Source organism: Pongo abelii, chromosome 5, assembly GCF_028885655.2.
Source record: "Pongo abelii isolate AG06213 chromosome 5, NHGRI_mPonAbe1-v2.0_pri, whole genome shotgun sequence".
Classification (NCBI taxonomy): Eukaryota; Metazoa; Chordata; class Mammalia; order Primates; family Hominidae; genus Pongo; species Pongo abelii.
Genome location: NC_071990.2, coordinates 92,717,847 through 92,728,642, shown reverse-complemented (window position 1 = coordinate 92,728,642; position 10,796 = coordinate 92,717,847). Strand labels below are relative to the sequence as shown.

Below are 10,796 nucleotides of genomic sequence, written 5' to 3'. Positions count from 1 at the left end.
CACACACCAGGGACTGTTGTGGGGTGGGGGGAGGGGGGAGGGATAGCATTAAGAGATACACCGAATGCTAAATGACGAGTTAATGGGTGCAGCACACCAACATGGCACATGTATACATATGTAACAAACCTGTACATTGTGCACATGTACCCTAAAACTTAAAGTATAATAATAGTAATAATAATAATAAAAAGAAAAAAGAATTGAGGTTTGGGAACCTCCACCTAGATTTCAGAGGATGTATGGAAATTCCTGGATTCCCAGGCAGAAGTTTGCTACAGCATTTGGGCTTTCATGGAAAACATCTGCTAGGGCAGTGTGGAAGAGAAATGTGGGGTCGGAGCTCCCACAGAGCCCATGAAAGCAGCTGGGAGGGAGGCGGTACCCTGCAAAGCCACAGGGGCAGACCTGCCCAAGACCATGGGAACCCATCTCTTGCATCAGCATGACCTGGATGTGAGACATGGAGCCAAAGGAAATCATCTTGGAGCTTCAAGATTTGACTCCCCTGCTGGGTTTTGGGACTTCCATGGGGGCTGTAACCCCTTTGTTTGGCCAATTTCTCCTATTTGGAATGGCTGTATTTACCCAATGTCTGTACCCTCATTGTATCTAGGAAGTAACTAACTTGTTATTGATTTTACAGGCTCATAGGTGGAAGGGACTTGCCTTGTCGCGGGTGAGACTTCGGGGTTTGGACTGTGGACTGTTGAGTTAATGCTGAAATGTGTTAAGACTTTGGGGAACTGTTGAGAAGGCATGATTGGTTTTGAAATGTGATGATATGAGATTTGGGAGGGGTCTGGGGTGGAATGATATGGTTTGGCTGTGTCCTAGTCCAAATCTCATCTTGAATTCCCACCTGTTGTGGGAGTGACCTGGTGGGAGGTAATTGAATCATGGAGGCATGGATTTCCCGTGCTGTTCTCATGATAGTGAATAAGTCTCATGAGATCTTGTGGTTTTCAAAAGAGGAGTTTCCCTGCACAATATCTTTCTCTGCCTGCTGTCATCCATGTAACATATGACTTGCTCCTCCTTGTCTTCTGCCATGATCATAAGGCCTCCTCACCATGTGGAACTGTAAGTCCATTAAACCTCTTTCTTTGTAAATTGCCCAGTCACTGGTGTATCTTTATCAGCAGAGTAAAAATGGTCTAATATAAAGTGTTTTTGCTTTCCCTGTCTGTCTGGAAAGATTCCCACTCAACCATTACACTTATGCCCTTTTCCCTCTCTATATATGGGCTTTACTTTTGTAGACAGTGTCATCCTTTGAAAAGCTTGATGCCTTGCTGCAAAACCATGGTCAAGTTTTAACACTTGGATGGTACAGAAAAAGGGAAAGAAACAAAACAACCAAAGTAAGCAAACCAAAAAAATACACTGGGAGACTTTACAGATATTATCTTCATTATGTTAACAATATCTTGTTTCCTTTCGAGTCTAGATGTTTTAAAAATATTTTAATATCTTGAAAATGCCCAGCCTGTCTTTTTGCACTCTAAGGGAACTCAGTAGCTCCTTGTTAATAAAATCCTAGGTACCAGTACCCAACATCCTTTGGTATCCCTGTCCAATGTGACTTTTGAATGCCTTAGTGATAATTATCACTATTATTTTCCTTTGTGGAAAGTAGAGAATACATATTTATGTGATCTATCTATGTTTCTATCTATATATATAACCTATTTAATCTATCTAAGACATTCTTTTCAGTGTTTGTATGGAGATGATGAATAAAATAAATCTCGATAGAATGCTAAGATATTCTCATTTGTGATCTTAAATAAAACATATTAAGAACAGACAGAAGCACATGTGCCTTTGTATAAATGTGGATTCACAAACAAACTTGGCAAAGTTCATTTGGTTAAAACACTCATGATTTAACTTCGAGACACATAAGATTCATTTCATTGAATTCTTACCATATCATAATCAGTAATTTGTTTATTGCATTTTTCAGGGTAGTCCAAGTCACTTTTTCTTCTTCCATCAGTGCTGTAGGAACAGATTCATTCCTTGTTCACAAGGATGAAAGTTATTGCATTAGTTCTTTTTTCCCATAGAAGGTGTTTTCATCACTATTGTAGTCACTCAACACTATACCCTGGAATCAGCCCCTCAGTGTTTCTCTGCTTGTGAATATTAGCCAATCAGTATATCATGGCAGATGCTTTTCCTCAATATTTCTAGCATCATTCTCAAGAGTTAACATGTATGCATCCTATACTTTCAAGATTTCAAGAGTAAAGATCTTTAGATAAGTAATTTTACAGAAAAATTTATGATAAGAAATAAATAGATCAAATAGCATGCAATTAACTTTTGCATTTTGACATGGAAACAATGCAACATACAGGGAAATAAGTAATTATATACAATATTAATTGACAGACTCTAGATGCTGTAATGAGGATTTTACTTGTATTAAATGTAATATTTTAGATAATCTAAGTAATTTTTATTTCTACTTTACAGTAAAGAAAACAAACCTCCAGGTAACTTTTCCACAAACTCAGAAGAAGTAAATGGTAAAACTGACACTTGATTATTTTAATAAATTATGTTGACCTTTTACTTATAACAAAATAATTATGACAACATAGTGTTTAGGTTGATATTTTAAGCAAGCCAATAGTAAAAATATTTTAGTCAAGAAATATTTTAGTGGTCTCCATTTCTAGAAGTTATTGATTTTGCTAATAGAATATAAGCTTCTGCCAGTGAGAGGCAGAAGACCTACATCATCTATTTGTATGACAAGCACATTCCTCAAAAGTGGGAGAAAGTCTCTGAAAGTAGGGCATAGATTCCTTACCTATAAATTGTTTTATCCTTCTAGCATTTCAAAATAGAACAAAAAGTTTATGAAACCTATGAAATATCAGCTTTTCATTGTGATCAATTTGTTATTTTTATTGTACAGTTCTTGAATAAGAGACTTCTAAATGGCATACAGTTGCAAATAATAGGCAATTCACACCTTTTGCATGCTCTATTTTATTTACAAATGATTTACTGTGACTGTGGACATGTTCCTTTTTGTTCCTGATACTAGAAGTTGAGCATTATTTCCCAGCCTTTTTCTTTCACTGACTTTGATCATTTTCATAGTTAATGACATAGCATTAGTGCTTTTGCAGGATGTTGTCTCACTTCACTTTTTTTCTCCCCTAAGAGACTGCAAGTGAAAGAAGAAAGGTGTCAGGGACTAGGAAAGAGCCCCTTTCTTGAAACTTAAAGCATATTTAATGGCTTTCAGAAATAAAAATGTTCATTTATGATTAACAAAAGAATGGGGTTTTCTCTTTCTGCAGAAAAAAAAATTTCCTTGAGTTGGAATACGTAGACACACAAAAAGCCAAAACAGGTATTCATTCAGCTAGCTATAGAAATCACATAAGCTTTTCAACAAATGAAATGACAAATATCGCCTGTTTTGTACATCCTGGAGAAGATTAAGAGAAAGGGCACTATATCTTGGCAATAAAAGCTCCTCAGAGGTGCCAGGTAAGAAATCAATACAAGTTTTGTTTTTTTAAATAAACAACATTTGTTGACTAATTTATTAATTTTCCAGTGAGTAGAATTACGAGTTTGGAAACACTTTTCTGTTATCTGGTAGAATCCTTTAAAATTTTTTTGAATGAATACTATACTCAAAGTCATACAGCTAGTTAAAATAGCAGAAACAACTTTTGGAAAACTAGATATTTTGCCACTTTTAAACTCTCCCTTTGCATTTATTATTTCTCTTGCCCACTGTTGCTAGCAGCAAAATCTCTTAGAAAGCCTCATGAGGATTATGTGCTTTCCTCAGGTACAACATGATAGAGAGAATCTATGAAGCAACTTTCTGTCTAGTAGTGGCCCAAGGACAAGTGAAACTCTGGTCAAAATCATCAAGACAAATCTACAGGGACTCAGGGAAACAAAATGAAATGTTTCTTGTGTTTAAATTAAGGTGTGCCACAGGATGGTAAAAATTTGGGCTTTTATTTCCTCCTTTGACTTATCTGATAGCTAAAATGTTATTTTTATAGTGAATGTACATTGCTTGTATAATAAAAAAAAGTTTAAAAGAAAATAATTCCATATTTGTGCCACAATAAAAATGAGTGCTACCGGAGTTTTATAGAGCAAAAAGTCGGAGTTCTCATAATGAGTTTTTCCTAAGAAGCCTACAAATCTCACTTCTAATTCTTCAATTCTTTTGTAGCCACTGTTATGATGGTACTTGGAGCTAGGGAAAATGAACCAGGGCAGCTTCTAAACTAGTCAATAAAAGAATGCTTTCTTGTCTCTCAAATCCATGCTCACAATATAGTTTCTAGTTAGAAGTTCAAGTCAGAGAATGATATTCTCTAGAAACTTCAAAGACATGGCTAGTGTGTGCTATTTACTTATTTTGCATAATCTAGGACATTTTATGTTTCTGAATTTCATGCCATTTATCTTACTGCATTCCAATTTTTATTTTCCTGTTTGCTCCACTTGATCATTAACTTTTGCAGTTCATAATTTACTTTTATATCCTCTGTATTATCAAATACTAGTAGAGTTAATAACTCAGACAAAATATATTATTAGTATTTGTTGAATTTGAAAGAAGGGAAATTAGCAAGAAGAGTAGAATAAAGAAGAGAGAACAAGCCTTGCTATACATTGTGAATTATGGATTATTTTTTAATGCAACTAAGAACATTATAACTTCCAAAAAGGCATAAACGTTTGTATCAGCACATTCTCATGCTGCTATGAAGAAATACCTGACCCTGGGTAATTTATAAAGGGAAGAGGTTTCATTGACTCACAGTTGCACATGGCTGGGAAGGCCTCCAGAAACTTACAATCATGGCAGAAAGGGCAGCAAACATGTTCTTCTTCACATGGCTGCAGGAGAGAGAAGTACCAAGAAAAGGATGAAAAGTCCCTTATAAAACCATCAGATTTCATAAGAACTTGCTTATTATCACAAGAACAGCATGGGTCATGACTCACTCAGCTCCCACCAGGTCCCTCTAATGGTACATGGGGATAATGGTAAATACAATTCAAGATGAGATTTGGATAGGGACACAGAGCCAAACCATATCATTCCACCCATGGCCCCTACCAAATCTCACGTCCTCACGTTTCAAAACACAATCATGCCTTTCCAACAGTCTCCCTATGTCTTGGCTCATTCCAGCATTAACCAAAAAGCCCAAGTCCAAAGTCTCATGTGAGGCAAGGTAAGTCCCTTGTGCCTAGTCCCTTGAGCCTGTAAAATCAAAATCAAGTTAGCTACTTCTTAGATACAATGAAGATACAGGCATTGGGGAAATATACCCATTCCAAATAGGAGAAATTGGCCAAAACAAAGGTGCCATGGGCTCCATGCAAGTCTGAAATCCAATAGGGCAGTCATTAAACATTAAAGTTCCAAAATGTTCTCCTTTGACTCCATGTCTCACATCCAGGTCATGCTGATGCAAGAGGTGGGCTCCCACAGCCTTGGGCAGCACCTCCTCTGTGGCTTTGCAGGGTACAGCTCCCCTTCTGGCTGCCTTTGCAGGTTGGCATTGAATGTCTGTGGCTTTTCCAGGCATACATTGCAAGCCGTCAGTGGATCTACCGTTCTTGGGTCTGGAGGATGGTGGTCCTCTTCTCACAGCTCCCCTAGGCAGTGCCAGAGTGGGAACTCTGTGTGGGGTCTCCAACCCCACGTTTCCCTTCTTCACTGTCCTAGCAGAGTTTCTCCATGAGGGCTCCACCCCTGCAGCAGACTTCTGCCTGGACATCTAGGAGTTTTCCGTACACTATCTGAAATCTAGGAGGAGGTCCCCAAACTTCAATTCTTGACTTCTATGCACCTATATGCCCAACACAACATTGAAGCTGCCAAGTCTTGGGGCTTACCCCATGTGAAACAGTGGCCTGAGCTGTATGTGGGTCCCTTTCAGTCATGGCTGGAGCTGAAGCAGCTGGGGCACAGGGTATCATGTCTCAAGGATGCACAAAGCAGGGGAACCCTGGGCTTATCCATGAAACCATGTTTCCCTTCCAGGTCTCCAGGCCTGTGATGGGAGGGGCTGCCATGAAGGTCTCCACATGCTCTGGAGACATTTTCCCCATTGTCTTGGTGATTAACATTTGCTCTTTGTTACTTATGCAACTATCTGCAGCAGGCTTGGATTTCTCCCAGAAACTGGGTTTTTTGTTTTTTTTTTCTATTTCATTGTCAGGCTGCAAATTTTTCAAACTTGTATGCTTTGCTTCCTCTTGAATGCTTTGCTGCTTAGAAATTTCTTCTGCCAGATACCCTAAATCATTTCTCTCAAGTTCAAACTTCCACAGATCTCTAGAGCAGGGCCAAAATACCATCAGTTTCTTGCACAGCAAAAGTGACCTTTATTCCGGTTCCCAAAAAGTTCCTCATCTCCATCTAAGACCACCTCAGCCAGGACTTTCTTTTCCATATCACTGTCTTCATTTGGGTCAAAGCCATTTATCAAGTCTCTAGGAAGTTCCAAACCTTTCCATATCTTCCTGTCTTCTGAGCCCTCCAAGTCTCTAGGAAGTTCCAAATTTTCCTGCATTTTCCTGTCTTCTCCTGAGCCCTCCAAACTATTCCAACCTCTGTCTGTTACCCAGTTCCAAAGTCACTTCCACATTTTGGGGTATCTTTATAGCAGCATCCCACTCTCTGTGGTACCAATTTACTGAATTAGTACGTTCTCATGCTGCTATGAAGAAATATCTAAGACAAGGTAATTTATGAAGGAAAGAGGTTTAAGTGACTCACAGTTCCACATGGCTAGGAAGGCCTCAGGAAAGTTACAATCATGGCAGAAGGGGCACCAAACATGTCCTTCTTCATAAGGTGGCAGGAGAGAAAAGTGCTGACCAAAAGGGGAATTGCCTCTTATAAAACCATCAGATCTCACGGGAACTCACTCACTATCATGAGGACAGCATGGGGGTAACCACCCCCATGATTCAATCACTTCCACTAGGTCCCTCCCATGACATGTGGGGAATATGGGAACTACAATTCAAGATAAGATGTGGGTGGGGACACAGCCAAACCATATCAACTTTATAACAACTTACAGTAATATTTTGAGAAACCTATCATCGTGCTGAAAAACACATAGACAAAACATAAACCCTGAACCCAACCTACCTGTAATTTTTGGCATGCTAGTGCAATGGTTATTTAAATCTTTAGAGTATTTTAATTTTAATTATTCTAACACTTTAAAATTACATAATTAAAATATTAATTTTAATAATTATTAAAAAGGACAATAAATTTTGTATACAGATTCTAAGGCTTCTTGAAAGTATCATTTTTGTTTTATGGGTAGGAAACAATTTCACTAAAACTCACATTTCTTGATGCATGATATAAGGTGGCATAGCAATCCAGAGAGATCTCTCTAAAGGGCATCATATCCTTCCCTATAACATTAATAAATTATTCAGTGTCCAACAACTTCATCATAAAGTTGGTTAAAAGTTATACTAGTATATAGATAGAGTCTATTGATACTTAACAATACAGCAATAAAGGGATGGGGTAGGAGAAGATAAATTTTTTCAGGGAAAAGAATTCCAATATTTCTTGCAGTTGCTGGTTCTTGCATGTTACAATGCTTGCGGCTGTGTTATATTTATCTTTAATTCCTCTCATTGCAACTTAAGCCTTTTCTTATTTGCTCCTTGATGAAGATGGAAAACAGCTGTCTCCCAACAACCCTTTATTTACTTTGTCTTCCCTCAATACAACACAAAATTCTTTGTTTCTTCTCATTATCTACTTTATCACATGAAAATGTAATAAGAAACACGGACTAGAAGTTGTACGGTCTTTTAATGTCTGCCACACATATACATTTCTTTTCATTAAATACTTTAATAATTTAGACTGTATTTAGATGACAGATTCATTGGGATAAAATGATGTAAATAAATAGTCACATCTTCGAATACTCTAACATATATTTTTTAATTTGCCATATTTTTTAAAACTATAATTCAATTGTAATTTGAGAAATAGTGAAAAGTCACTTCTGTGAGTTTTTATAGATCATTTGTTATATTTAAGCATCTTCTCATTGGTGAGAAGAGGGGAGTATGAATTGAGAAATCTCTCCATTCTAGTAAAACTCCAGTGATTTTTAAGTCAACTCATTTATTAATCTGGCTCTCTCCAAGTCTGATCAGAAATATTTACATTGAAAAATTTGTGAAATGAACAGAATCCTTTTTGTTTAGCAATTACTTTAAAATAATCTTTTGAAAAATGACTAAATTTGCATTTCTGAAAATAAATAAAAAACCTACCCAATTAATGCACTACAGAATATGATTGTATTCATTTGAATATGAAAAACTGTTGTCCTGTCTCATCAGATGTGAAGCATTCTCTGGGGCTATTTTTCTAATGCTTCACCATCATTAACTCAAGCGTCATTGTCCTACACCTGGACTCTTTCACTAGTGTAGATACTAGCATTTACTAGGCGCCTCTAACCAGATGCAGCAAGTAGCAAAGATGTCACATGCCATGTGGGACTGTAATATAGTGCACCTGACAACTGGCAGCACCCTTGGAAATGAGGCTTAATGGTTAAATGAGTGCAATTAAGTGTGCTGGTACATCTTTGCTATCCCATAGTATGAGAACGTTTAATGTGACTCATCAGCCCCATTCCAAGTTCCAGACACTTAAAAACTGAATGAGCATAAATAGCAAAAGCCACAGTAAATGAGTTGCACAAAGAATTTAGAAATGTGAAAAATGATAAGCAATTTTGGACTGCTGGTTTCTTTTCAGTAATACAGCTTAACATTATACAGTGTAGTGATGCTATACTCATTTCTAATTCCAAACATTTAACTTTGCTCTATTACAAGTTCCTTAAAATGTTATCTCCCTTTGCTAGAGCAAACTAGTTGTAAACCATACTGTCTCAGGGGGGACAGGGATGTCTTTTGATTCCACTGCCAAACTCAACACAACATTGCTAAATTAAGGTTAAGAAATAGTTCTGCATTGACCTATGTTGCAACTGCTACCCAACAGTCATTTTGAAACAATCAATAGTACAGAGAGTCAGAAGTCCAAGATTATAGAAATTGCCCATTTGGACAATGAGGACAAGAAAAGGTAGAACGTCATTTTGTGCTTTTCTGATCAACTGTGGTCAGGAAAGAAAGAGGAAAATATAAACTTCCTCGACTCACAGTCAATAAAACCATAATTTTAACTTTTGCAGAAAAAAGTAGCATCTCAACTTTGTAAACAGAAAGAAAGATTTCAGACAGGAGACCACGTGAACAATCTTGAAGAGGTCTAAAGAAAAGATTTAAGATCATCTGTGATAAAGACAGCAACTGGAGACAAAAGTGATTAACCAGTATGAGTTCAAGTCTTTCCATTACAGAACACAGAAATTATTCTCTTGCTCTAAAATTCTGCCGCATGCCAGGAAACATCTTTACTGGAAAAAGGTAAAGGAAAGCATGAGTGTCCACCATAAATCTCAATTTTAGCAAAATGTAAAGCCCCAGCTTGTGGCATACAATGAAATAATAAGAATGGGCCAAATATCCATGGCAAAGAAAGGAACAGACATTTTAGATTTGACTTGATTTTATCTGAAAGGCTACTTGCTTATGAAATTATATGCATTATTAAAGAAGCTAAAGTAAAAATGAATTTAAAGCCTAAGAAAAGAGATTACTACTATCCATTAGCTAGATGCCAAAGAAGTCTGACAAATTTAATTACAATATGCTTTTTATATATTGTCCCATGAGACTTCTATGGCATTTTACAGTGAGCCCCACAAGGAAAATTAGCAATAAACAAAAACTAAGAGAATACAATTGCATGCATGTCTGATATGTGGAAATAGAAACAGAGCATACTCAACAAGGTCTATCAGATGCAAGTATGTATAATGCCTGCTGGAGCAGATGGCCAAGTTGATGAGTATTTCCAATAGTTTACAGCCAGACATTAGGTCCAAAGTCAGTTCACTGGGAAAAAAAACAAATACACCAACCTGAGAAAGCTCAACTGAAAAGAAATGAATGCATCAAATTCTAACCATTGGTTAAGAGAGAGCCATTTTGGGGAAAACTTGAGCTTTCATATTTTTATTTCTGAAAATGTCAGAAAAATCAGATACACTATAAAAAGTATGATAATTTAAAGTCATAGGTCTGGTATAAATTAATCAGTCCTACTTTCATGTATGAATTGGAATTAATTGGTTATTTAACAAATAGAACACTGTGTAAATTTCATATCCATATTATTGTGTGACACAGGTGACTTTTTTCTTGTTATATGTTAATTAATGAAATGGTTAACAGTCGGTGTATGGCATATGGTGCTTCTTTCACAGTACTGTGAGCCATGCCACAGAATGCTGCATCACCCTTCGAAGAATTTTTTTCTTCTCCTTCTTCCCCATATGGTGTTCAATTCTAAAATAGATTTTTCTGCAGATACTCAGTGTTTCCATCCAATATTCCATAGTTGGGAATCAGGTAAGGCTGAAAGATGAAAGTAAGTTCATATAAACCTTCAGCTCCCATTTGGTTCTACTGATGAGAAGTCTTATCTGTATGTATGTATTGCCACAGAATGCCTGACTTCTACAGAAATCAAGTGAAAATTGAGCTCAACCATTTGCCTGAATATATCTAACTCCCCTTGATAGCAGAAAATTAACATTAAAGTATTTTGGTCTTATCAAACCACTTAGTTGAAACCACTTACTTATTTAGAA

The 10,796-nt window shown here is 36.8% G+C and overlaps 1 long non-coding RNA gene across 1 annotated transcript; it reads right to left on the bottom strand.

Annotated features, from left to right (window-relative positions):
• Positions 1 to 3,011: 3,011 nt before the first annotated feature.
• On the bottom strand, positions 3,012 to 10,185 carry LOC129059779 (uncharacterized). Its single transcript, XR_008525868.2, has 4 exons — positions 9,928 to 10,185; positions 7,382 to 7,452; positions 4,821 to 4,899; positions 3,012 to 3,187 (listed from the first exon to the last, which is right to left on the bottom strand). It is a non-coding gene; the product is annotated as an uncharacterized LOC129059779 (long non-coding RNA).
• Between the last annotated feature and the right edge of the window lie 611 nt (positions 10,186 to 10,796).